This window comes from Protopterus annectens, chromosome 5.part0 (genome assembly GCF_019279795.1).
Source record: "Protopterus annectens isolate FY-2018-M chromosome 5.part0, PAN1.0, whole genome shotgun sequence".
Taxonomy (NCBI): Eukaryota; Metazoa; Chordata; order Ceratodontiformes; family Protopteridae; genus Protopterus; species Protopterus annectens.
Window position 1 is genome coordinate 1,110,658,958 of NC_056735.1, and position 13,012 is coordinate 1,110,671,969.

General features: G+C 40.5%; 1 long non-coding RNA gene across 1 annotated transcript in view; it reads right to left on the minus strand.

The window, feature by feature from the left end:
* Positions 1-12,673, minus strand: part of LOC122802062 — a 118,507-nt gene extending 105,834 nt beyond the window's left edge. Inside the window, exon 1 of the long non-coding RNA XR_006364866.1 lies at positions 12,569-12,673. This is a non-coding gene — a long non-coding RNA (uncharacterized LOC122802062). The remainder of the gene's footprint in view (positions 1-12,568) is intronic.
* Between the last annotated feature and the right edge of the window lie 339 nt (positions 12,674-13,012).

A 13,012-nucleotide genomic window follows, 5' to 3' on the forward strand; every position in this document is an offset into this window, starting at 1 on the left:
GTTGATCTCATGGACATCCCCGTTGGTGATTCTGGCTGTTCTAAAAAAGGGCTAAATTGCTGCCCCAGAAAAGGGTCCACTGAAGGGGAGTGCCGGGTCTGTGCAGCATGGTCTAATGGCACCGGTCTCGAGTTTGGAGACGTGCGACAGAGGTGTCCAAACTTGGGGCAGACACTGTGGCTAAGATCAGTGCTGTGGAAGAAACAGGTGCCGTAATCAGTGTGGATGTCAAAATGTGTAATTTTGGTAGGGTCGGTACCAAAGACATAGTAGTCGGCACTGAACTAGGCACCATCGATATGGGGATTGTTGATGGTACCGAGGACAGTGTCGAAGAAGCTGATTTCGACTCTGGAGCCGAAGAAGTTATCTTAGGTATTTTTGATCTCAGTGCCTGCTTGTTATCACCAGAGGCTGAAGAAGGAAGTGAATGCAGCCTCTTTTTATGTTCCCTGTGCTCTTTCTTGGGAGGCGGTGAGCCCTCCGACACAGAGATAGCCGCTGAGAGGGGTGTCTTAAGGAGGCCCTTCAAAATCAATTTGTTTTTTCTTTCATTTAGAGTTCGGGAAATAAACCCCAGAAAAATAGAGCAAGGAGGCTGTACAGAAAGATGGGGAACTCCCAAACAATATACATAGGAAGTATAGGCATCTATCTCTATTAGGCATTTTGTGACTACACTTGTTGCATTGTTTAAAACCCGATGCTCCCTTTTTTTCAGATGTTATCAAAAAACACCAATATCCAATGACACAGAAAAAGTAAAGAGGAAAGATTTTTTTTTTTTTTTTAAATAGGAAAGTGAGGAGGAAGAAGAGAAATACCAGCAATGGTAATGAAGATTACCACAGAGGGTAAAGGGAAAGGACCGTACCAACAACAGTACTAGAGATTAGCGTAAAGTATTTGAGGGAAAAAATATAGAGAAGGATACTTAAGAGTGGGTAAAAAAACTAGCAATAGATTAAGTAAAGAAGTTTAGAGTGAAATTTAAGGTCAACAAATACAAAAACAGTTTTATATCAAAAAGACTAAATACTTAGCTGAGAGCTTGCTTGACATGGGCTTTAAGCCTACGTGGCAAATGAAATCTGAGGTAACAGGGAGAAAGGCATTGTGGGTAAAAGCTTAGGTCGAGTGTTTTTTGGATGGCACGAGCTTGTTACAAGGCTGACTCAATTCCGGGGATGGAACAGACACCCATCAGTAAGGAATGACTGAAGATTAACATCAGATCACATCATTACAGATTGGTAAGAAAATATATTAATTTTCGCATTGATACTTTTATTAATATACTACATTTTATTAACTGGGAGTCACTTAAGACTCTCCCTATAGATGATGCTGTCTCTGAGTTCAGAAAAATATTCCAACCTATTCTAAACACACTAGTCCCCGTCGTAAAAAAGTCAAAGCCAACCCTGCCCTATGGCTATCCTAAGCAACTAAATTACTCATGAAACAGAGAGACAAAGCCAGGAAGGTCTGGGCAAAAAAATACACAGCTCCTACTTTACTAGCATACAGACAGCTAAGAAACCTAACAAAACAACTTATCAACAAACATAAGATAACCTATTACTCATCCAATCAAAACACAGACACTAATAATCCAAGACTGTTCTGGTTCTCAATCAATAAACTGTTAAATCTATGACAAGCTAGACAGTCAAAACCAAATACACAGAAAACAAATTATATCATAGCCAACCAATTTAATTCCAAATGTATACAGAAAGTATTATCTTTAACTAACCAGGTGACTAATCAAGCTCTTGATGTCCCTACTCAAATAACCTCCATTCAACACTTTTTCTTCCAACCAGTTCCCATAGATACCGTCAAAAATACCTAAAAAAATTATAGTCTACTACAACTACACTTCAATACACCTGGAAAGTATCTTAAAAAAAAAACAACTGAGGCTATTGCATAATTCAGTCTCAATTCTGATAATTTGATACATTTCTGAAAATAAAGTCCCCTCACTATGGAGAAAACAAAATCATTCATTATTCCAATGCACAAAGGTGGAATCATTACAAGTCTTTCAAATTCAAGGCCAATTGCCATTTCTCTATCAAAAAACAGAAAATTGTATTCATATGCAAAATAACAGTTGTCTAATAGATAACCACCTTCTGTCTTCAATCCAGCTTGGCTTTTGTCTTTATCACCACACAACTACAGCTTTGCTGAGTTTTGTTAATGCTGTCAACACCCATAAAAATGCTGAAGCCTAGTCTCCATCATCTTCCTGGGTTTATGAAAAGCTTTTAATATTGTCTTCCACCAGAAACTCTTACATAAACTCTCATCATTAAGGCTCACCTATTCTTCACTCCAGTGGTTCCATAGCTACCTCTCAGATTGCAAGTAGTGAATTGGAAACATAATTTCTTGACTTTCTTGCCAGTAACTATTGGTGCCCCATAAGGATCAGTACTAGACCCTATACTTTTCATCATATTCATCAATAATCTCTACATTGCTACAAAAAATGCTTCTCTAGTTCAATACTCTGATGACTCAGTCCTAATCTGCATTGCCAAAACTTTATCCAAACTCCAGGGCTTTACATGACAATCCTTCTTATCAATTGAAATGTGGATAAAATAGTTCACAGCTACTTTTAAACCTAAAAAAAAAAAATACTGCTCTTTACTGCGCAGCATTATTCACAATTGTCTCAGCCAGCAACACCATGATAGAACAAGTAAACCACAGAAAATTACTTGGCGTCATCATAGATGACTTGTTGAAATTCTACTACCATGTATCATGCACGGTTAAAAAAACATTTAAACAATAGATACATTATACAGAGTAAAAGCCTACCTCACTAACACAGCCAGAAGATGCATAGTCTCTACTTCCTTACTGCCATCTCTCCTCTATGATGCCCTAATCTTCATAGCCTTCAAGTCTCACAACTGTCCAAACTTGAATATTTTGTATAATAAAATAGCCACATTTGCAGTAAACAACACAGCACTGCCCAGCACTCAGAGAATTAAACTGGTTAGAACTACCATATCACCTATCTCTTTCTCAGCTAACTACAAAACACAGACTTGTCTGTAAGCCAAAAAATTGCCCAACCCTAACAACTTAATGCAACACTACTCCCCAGTAGAATTGTATGCTCTAGAGAAAAATCACTAATCACTATAATCAAATCATCTAATACTGCAGGTGACTCTCTATATTCAAATTGTGTAGCTAAACTACAAACACACATTCCACTACTACTGAAATCCATTCATAATGTAAACTCCTTTAAAACAAAGCTGAAACTTTAACTCTTGAATCAATGGATCTCCTCCTGTATATCTTAGGTTCATAGATAAGTACTAGTCTAGTTGCCCTTGTGAGTAATTTTTAAGTCCAACTAATTTCTCCCTATCCTCCAAACCAAAGTTTTCCCTCAGGTTCTTAATCACTTACTTACCCTAGGAGTCATAAAACCAGTGTTTTTATATCAAAAGAGCAAAGGCTTTTATTCCAGAACGTTTCTGGTACCAAAGAAAGATCTTTCTTGGAGACCTGTTGTATACCTACCTTTCCTTTTTAAAAATCTGTCTGTGAAAGTACCAAACTTCAGGATGTTGACTCCTTGGTGTCTTTTACCTCTCATACCTCAAGGGAGTTTTATGGTAACATTATGTCTAAAAGATGTTTATCTTCATATTGCCATACTTGCAGGCTAAAGCAAATGTCTCATATTCTCTATCTCCGGGTCACCATATCACTTCTCTGCATTATCCTTTGAGTTACCTGCAGCTCCCAGGATCTTTAAAGTGTCTAGCTCCAGTCATAGTGCACTGTAGATTGCATGGCATATGCATATTGCCTTAAAAGGTGGACTTACCTATCTTTGTTGAGCCTGTTCCCAGATGTCAAGAGTCCTCAGAATGGGTTTCATCTCTTCTGACCAATATGGTGTTCCAGATAAATGTTCAAAAATCCTCCTTGACCCTGTCACACAAAATTGTCTTTCTGTGTTGTCTTCAAGACACCTCTCAGCATAAAAAAGCTTTTTTGACATAGCAGAAGGTAGATTTTTATCTAGAAACTTTTCTTGAGCTTCTCCAGTCAGGCTCAGACTTCAGACAAAGAGTGTCTTGGGATCCTGGGGTTCATGGCTTCTGTTATTCTCATGATTCCTCTCTCAGAGTTACATATACAAATCAATGTTTTTTAAAAAAGCTCAATATTTGCATCTGCTGGAATTTCAGATTCCAATTTTGGGCTTTGTTAAAAAAACACTACACTGGTGGCAACATTAGATAGAAACAAATACAGGTCTCAGGTCTTCCCTTTTCTCCTCACATTCCCAAGCCAGTCTCTGACTGTACGCACCTCATATTTTGATTGGAGAGCAGTTTTCAGGGGGTAAAGTTGCAAGGCATGTGGAATTCATAGGTTCATAGGTTCATAGGTTCATACTAGGCTATCTGCCCGAGGGCATTTACAAGCCTAGCCCATCGTTTTGTGGCTTACGCCACCCCTTTAGTATGGGGAACTATACCCATTATTTTTCTGTGCCTCTGTCGAGCAGTGACACTGAGGTAATCCCTGGGGTATATCTGCGATCTCCCATCCATTGGTCAAGATTTCTCTTGAACAAGGCCAGCGAGGTGCTCTGCCTCACATGTACCGGGATTTTGTTCCACAGCATAGGGAGTCTTTGGGTGATGAATCTATCCCTCCAGCACGCCCTATTAATAGCCAAGTCAAGGTTTAAGTCTCCGCCCTTGTGGCTCTGATGGATCTAGATTTTTGAGGTGAAGCATATTCATCAAATCTGGGTTTGACATGGCCTTGTATGTTAGGCAAAGGTCACCTCTGAGCAGCGTAAGTGACTGAATAGAGCTGGAGTTCTTTCAGTCGGGCAGCATAGGACAGATTTTTGAGACCCTTTATCCTTTTGGTGAGGAACTTTTGTGGCCTCTCCAGCTGCTGCAAGTGTCGGGTCAGATACATTCCGAATGGGGCATTGTACTCAATCATTGGTCTGATGAGTGATGAGTAAAGGGAGACTATGACCTCCCTTGATCTAGATGAGAATCCCTTCATGATAAGGTGGGCAATGTAGAAGGTCTTCCTAACTACTTTAGCTACATGGGTGTCGAATGACAGTCTACTATCAACCTGGGTCCCCAGGTCCCTGATAACTTCTTCTGTGCTCAGTGGATTGCCACCTATTTGGTAGCTAGGGGTAACCTTGTTTTGGTATGACTATGCATTTTTGGCATTTAACTTTAGGCCGTGGCTCTGGCACCAGTTATCCGCTTCTGTGAGACCCTTCTGAAGGATATCTGTGTCAGATGTGTTTTCTACTATGGCCCAGTTTGCAGTCATCTGCAAACTTTGTCAGCCATAACCCTCCTGTGTTTGCTTGTACTTCGGAAAAGTAGATGCCAAACAAGAGTGGGCCCAGGACTGAGCCCTGTGGGACACCACTTGTGACAGGCTTTGAGTCTGACATGGCGCCAGCAGCTCTGACCCTGTGGGTTCTGTCACTCAGCCAGTTTGCAACCCATCTTGTGATGTATGGGTTGACATTTAAGCTGATGAGTTTTTCAATGATACCAATGGGGTATTGTATCAGGCCTTAGCCAGATCGAGGTAGGCTGTATGGACTGCCTTTCCCTCATCAATGGCTTTGGTGACTGTTTCAAAAAGTCAACCAAGTTTAAAAGGCATGATCTGCCTTTGACAAAGCCAAACTGGGTTGGATCCAAAGTCTGCAAATTCCTATGTCTTCATTTCTGAGGTCCACTATGATCCTCTCCATGGCTTTGCAGATAAGGCTTGTCAAGCTAATGGGCGGTAATTTCCAGGGTCGGTGGAGGCACCGCCTTTGTGAAGTGGTACCACAGTTGCAGTGCGCCACCCCTGATCCAGAGGTAAGACTTTGATTAAACAGCTGTCCTAGCTGTGGGTTTAATTCCTCATTGAGTTCATGGAGCACACAGCCGGGGACACCATCAGGTCCCATGGATGCTGTGTTTTTTGCTTTGGAGAGAGCAGTTCTCACTTGGGTGCTGGAGATGTTTGGGCGGGGGCAATCGTTTGGTATAGATATCTCTTCTTTTGGGGAGGGGAGTTTGCACTGAACCTGTCAGCCAGTATGTTGGCAATGTCTGTAGGATCAGTAATCTTCACATCATTTTGAACTAGCTCTGAGCATATCTGGGAGTTTCCTCCCAGGTTTCTAACATAGCTAAAGAAGGCCTTATTATTGTCTTTTGAGTCTTTAGCTATTTTTCTCTCTAAATTTGCTTTGGATGATTTTATGAGAGCTCTTAGTTTTTACTTATAGTGATCAAGGGTGTCTTACCTTTTAAGGATTTTGCTCTATCTTGTAGTAGCTTCCTCCTTTGTTGTAGAGTTTGTTTATGGCTGGGGTGCAACAGACTGGATGGGTGCCTGTGGTACAAAGAGCCTTTGGTTTGGTTGGGATTGCCTTATGCATGCAGTCCTGGAGGTGGTGGTAGAAGGCATTTGTAAGTGATTCAGGCTTGAGTACTGTTTTCCCACACTAGTCTTTAGAAGTGTGAAGTCGCTTTTGAGAAGTTCTTTACTGTGGTCTTTTATTTCAGGTGGGGGGGATGAGGACCTCCAGCGAGATTAGTTTGTGGTCTGATCTCACCAGTGAGGGGTACACCTCGGTGTTGAACATTGTGCTCCCATGTTCGTGATGATGAGATCAAGTATGTTATCTCCTCTTGTGGGGATGGTGACTAGTTGTTCCATGGCATTTGAGTTTATGAATTCCAGGAACTTTTGGGCTAGGGTGTTTGGGCTTGAGTAGTGTTCCCAGTCTATATTAGGGTAATTGAAGTCACCTAGTATGATGGTGTTTGGTGATACATTTATCCCTCTAGTGTTTTCAGGAAGGCCATGTGAGGTTCCTGAGTTTGTGAGGGTGGCCTGTAACATGCTACAATTTGCAGAGCAGTCTTGCCTATGGTTAATTGCACCTGGATGGTCTCCGATGCATCGTGTTGCCACCAGTCTTGAGGTGTGGGTGTCCTTGATGAATATGGATACCCCCTCCTTTCTTGGTATTGTCCAGATTTTGGGATGATATGAGGTAAAACCTGATAGCTGGGGTGCTCTCAGGAGCCTTGAACCAGGTTTCTGTCACAGCACAGACATCGATGTTCTCCATACTGAGAAGGGCCTGCATTTTGAGATTTAGACTTCTGGCATTGAGCAGCATTACCCTTAGTTTTTTCCTTTTTGTGTTCTAGGGTGGTAGGTTTAGAATTTGAGCCTTGCCTAAAAAGGCACTATGGGGTGGCAAGAGCCTTTGCCAATATCCGGAATCCCAGGGGTGACAGGTGCAAGCCGTCCCGTGGCTTGTCCAGCATGTCATCCCAGGCAGACAGACACTGGATCCCCTTTGAATGACACCAGTGTTTAAGCCAATTGTTAAAGCTGATCATCTTATCTCTGTATTGTGGCATCATTCTTGGTGAAGGTAGGATACTGCTCAAGGTCAGGGTCATACCTGTCTGGGCTACATAATCAGAGAGCTCCTCAATGTCTCTTTTCATGTAGTCCAAGGAGGTACGTCTCAGGTCGTTTACACCAGCGTGGACAATGACTGAATCATATTTGTACCTGCTGTTGAGAGACCTGAGTGCTTGCGTTATGTGGCGGATTCTAGCGCCCGACAGGCAGCTTACTGTGACCTTCTCCTTACTCAGACTGGTGAGCGGGACATCAGTGTGTCTGACTATGGAGTCACCAATGACTAGTGTGTCTGGCATTGTGTTTGGCCTTAAGGGCTGTGACTGTTTGACACTCTGACTGTGAGGTCTATGTGTTGCAGGTGTTGTGTTCTGAGGTGGTGGTTGTTTGGGTGTCTGCTTTGGTGGCCTCTGCTGTTTTGGTAGATTTTTGATCAGAGCCTCAGTATGTCTTTGTGTGTTTATGTGTATGATTTGAGGTTGTAATGGTAATATGTGAGACTGGGTCTATAGTGTGTGTGGTAACCTTCTCCTCCTGACTGGTCTTGCCAGTCCTATGTTGAGAGAGCTCAGCCTCCAGTTTGGCCGTATAGTTGCATCTCTCGCATGTATTTGTGTTTTGTGGGAGGAGGAGAGGGTTGTGTACATGAGGCAATTGTAACATTGCCTCAATATTCCCAGGTTCACCAGCTGAGCAGGAGAGGACACTAGCAACTGATCCCTCGACATGCTAGAAGGAATAGACAAAAACTTTAAAAAGATTCTGGGGACGTGGGTGACCGAGAAATGGGGGTTGCCTTTTGGGGTACTATCTATGACAAGAGTGCCGTATCAAGGTAATAAGTACTGTAGGAGCAAGTGCTACGTTTAACAGATAGAGAATAGTCTACTTGGAGTCAAGTAGAGATGATCTTTTAATTATAGGATACGCTGATTAGATCAGTAGTATAGTTCGAGGAAGGTAGTTTTAAGGGAAAATTTGAAGAGTGGACTTTAGGTAGCGAATAGTTTAAACCTGCTTAACGGCGCTGCCCTAGTGTGCAACAGTAGCAACTAAAGCGTGCTTTATAGCAGGGGGCTGGAAAAGACAGGAAATGACACAAATTGGCCAACAAACCACAAGTCACTGCCCTAAACCACTCCTCCGAGGACAAATGAAGGAGTTATGGAAATGACCCCTAGTGGCCAATTCAGACAGACCAAGGCACATAAATATCAAAGAGGTTTTGGCTGTGATCTATGTCTTAAATTCTTCATCACCTGTGGTTCCTGGGACCTATGCAGGAAGTACAGACAACACCACTGTTATGAGGTACATAAGCAGATGAGCACAAGCTCTTATGCTCTGTGTAGGCTGCCTATGATGGCTTGAAAGTAAGCTCTATAACATTAGATAACTCTCCAAACATATTACATATTGTCAGAACAAAATGCAGTGGCAGACAAGCTGAGCAGGACCAGGGAAGAAACTTGCAAATGGAACTTGAACTAAGGCATCTACCAGTAATTGATCCAGATGTGGGGAACATCTCAAATATATATGTTTACCTCTTTTCAAAACAGACAGATGAACAAGTTTTTCTCCAGGACTCCTTGAAAGCAGCCTGGAAAACAAATAAATTTTCATTCCTGTGGTCTGTAATGTTCTTTTATACTTTTCCACTGATATCCATTGTAATTCTAAAGATCCAGGGTGCTGTAAAAATAATTCTGTTTTTTGGCCCAGGCAACATTGGTTCTCCCTTCTTATGGAATGGGCCAAGGCAATTATTACAAGCTTCCTCACAGACTGGACTTACTTATACAAGACAAGGGTAGTTTGATATACCCAAATCTCAAACAGCTTTAACTAACTGACTGAATGATTCAATTCTGATACCTTTTAGGCACCTCTTTCATGAGGATGTGCAGCAAGGTAATAAAGGAAGCAGGAAAACCTGCAACTAGGGAATCATATATTGGCAAATGGAAAATATTTTCTAGCTGGCACTTAGCCAATAACCAGGGCCTTATCAGATATTATGTACCACTGGCTATTTGTGTGAATTACTATCCTTTGGCCTCTCTTATTTTTTTCTGTCAAGGTACATCTTGCAGCCATGCCAGCATGCCTAACCATGGATCCTTCTTTCCTCACTGTTTTTAGTAAAACTGCTTCTAATTTTTTTTTAATTAAAACAGTTTCTGAAGGGAGTTTTACACCTTAGACCTCCTAGTAAATATGTCACTCCTTCTTGGGATTTTAACTTTGTGCTGGAAAAGTGAACATGCTGTTCAGGTGAATATAAGGTTCATTACATGGAAAACTGTATTTCTTATTGCTCTGACATTTGGAAGAAGAATATCGGAGTTGCAGTCTCATGGTGAGTGCGCCATATCCGTTTTTTCATAGGGATCACGTCTCTTTAAGAAAAAAATCACTCATTCATGCCCATAGTTGTTTCAGAGTTTACTTTGAATCAAGCCATTAATCTCCAAGTTTTCTATTCAGATCCTGAGAACCAGGGAGAAAGAATTCTACATATGCTGGATGTGCATATGGAGCTCAGCTACTTTCTTGGCAGAACTAAGTCATTTAGTGAAGCAAATCAATTATTTATTTCTTATAATGGGACAAAGAAATGACAACCCTTGTCAAAACATACTATAACAAAATGGTTGTCCTCACCTTAGGTTTTTGTTATGCCCACTATGGTAGATCAGTTCCAGGTAGTATCAATGCACGTTCTACTAGAATCTTGACTTTTTTGATGGCATATTGGAAAGGGGTGAACTCTAGAAGTATTCTAGAGGCAGCTACATGGTCCTCTATACGTACCTTAAAGTATTACAAACTGATTTCTTTCTCCGGTCCAGGACAGGCTTTGCTAAGACCATTCCCTAGGGGCTCCTGTACCCATATACTTCCTCCTCCTAGGTTGGATAATATTTGTTAAACAACTCATTTAGCCTAAATGGTACTGCAGCTGTGAGAATGATGAACATAGTACAGCTGCATAAGTTGCACTTTCCCATATCTGTAGATGTTTGAATTCCTCACTGCTGCAGTAGCTGCAGCCACACTCCACCTCCCTTCTTGTGTATATAGTTACTGGTTGGGTATACACTTTTTTTTGCCTCCCCCACCCCACTGCCACAAACATTTAGTGCTAAGCAGGGCAGCAACAGAAGGGGACAGATAGCTGACAAAAAACAACAAAAAAAGAAACAATAACAAAGCCATTAAATGATTAAAGGCTGAATGGATTCAGAATCTGAAAGCTGGATATGCATATATTTTAGCCATTCTAATAATCTTCTAATAGTTTTGAATTTTTTTATAGATGCTTCATAAATAATTTTAGATTGGAGTGCATTTTAACAGAATATGAAGGTCTACAATATCTGCTACTGTTATGGATTTATATTTAACAGTGATTGGAGATTCATAGACATGGTAATCACTGTGTAGGGTTAGTGTATGGGAAAAAGACAAAACACCTGAGCATAACAGGGTTACAGAAGTGATAAGTTATACTACACAAGGCAAACAGATGGTGTACAGTTTATATATACAATAAATAAGTAAAATAACATGAATTACATTTCAAGGACAACTGCACTTGCATAACAGGTATTATTTAAAACTGCATTATAATGAAGTTACTGAGGACTGTTAATCAGACAGATACTGCTTTAGTGCCATTACAGCACAGTTATTAAATCTGAGTAGTAGTAGCAGCGTTTTATGCACAAGATAGCCCTTCATTAAGTTAACACATGCCTGCACGCACGTGTGCATGCACACACATAGACAAGCACAAAAAGACACACACACACACACACCACATGCAGACTTTGGGACAATATTTAGGCTACCCAATCCATCTGCTGCATGTCTGAGGGAGAAGGGAGGAAACCAAAGTATTGTAGAAATCCATGTAAACACAGGAGAGACATGCAGACTCCACAAAGAAAGTACACAGTGAAGAATCACACAGATGAACCTTTTCTTTGAGTTGACATTGCTATTTACTATGCCACTGTACTGCCCATTACTCTTTTGCTATCGATCTGCAGTTAAATGCACATTATAATGAATTTTTATACTTCAGTATTTAAGCCTGATTTTACATAAAAAACAATGTGTAAAAATTAACCTTTTGCATAGACACTGTTTTTGAATTGCTTAGGTCTCCATGAATCAAGACCAGACATTGCCAATGAAGCTGGCATCACCCTTTGAGCACCACTGCTCTATACAACATGCTTGTGTTTACAAAGCAGTCCCTATCTCACAGGCCTCTTTAGTGAGTCTCTTATTTCATGCCATAACAAACACTCATCATAATAGCTAAAACATTTAACTCAGAGTAAGAACTTTGTGGTAAGAGGGAGAAATATAACAATTTAGTGTTAACACAATATTTTCAGCTTTTTTTTTTTTTTTTTTTTTTTTATACAGCAAGCCTAAGGACTACACACGTCAAGTATTTCTAAAGCTTAGGCCAGCAGTTCCCTTTATTGCAAACTAACTGGGTCCTTGTTATACTCCACCCCAGAGAAGATGGCGCCTCTTAGGCCCCTTTGCAACCAGGGACCAAACTACCTGCGCACTACCTGAAATTATGAAGGATGAAATGCACTCAACATTCTTTAAGAACCAAACATTTCAGTAGCAGAAGAAAGAAAACTTGAGTACAAATGTTTGCCTTATCTTGCAGAAAATTCATTATATGAAGAGAGAAAGTGGGAACGCATTTAAACAGTAGCTGATATACTTTTGTAACGTTGTTATACAGTTTTTCGGTTTAACTTTCTCTGAGAGAACAGTGCGCATCCTACATAAGATGATCCAGAATCTTATGCTCAGTTTTCTGATTACTCAGAATAATTTCTTCATTGTTAGTTAACACTAGCACAGAGTCCCTGTAATTTTATATAACCTCCAGTGGAGACATGGGACTTACACTGGAGACTACACCAGACCACTGCTTTCTGATATTTTTAGTTGTTATCAGCAGACTGCACAATTCATGAGGTGAAGATGCCGCTGATGATACTGGTAGGTATTGCTTTACATTTCTCTGCTTTCTGCTTACCTCATTAGAAACAATGAAGAAGTATATGCCTATAACATCTATGCTCATCTTGAACAGCCAACATTACTTCATGTGATCTGATACACAGAATACAGAGGAAGCAGGTAATTATTGTCAGCTGCTAAACTTCCTGCATTTCAAAGTGGGGTCTGCTGGGAATTGTATGCAATGTTTATAGACTGCCCTGGTGGGAATTGTATGCAATGTTTACAGACTGCTTTCTCTCCAGGGGATCTCAACTCCAGACTCTACTTAGCTTATTAGAGAAGTTAATTATATTTAACATCCTCATATATATATAGTTAATGGTTTATTGACAATGTGAGAGGGTTTGGCTAATATATATATATATATATATATATATATATATATATATATATATATATAAAACTGGAGAAAGGCTTGCTAAATGTAGCTGTCAGCCTCAGATTTTCAGATATGGAG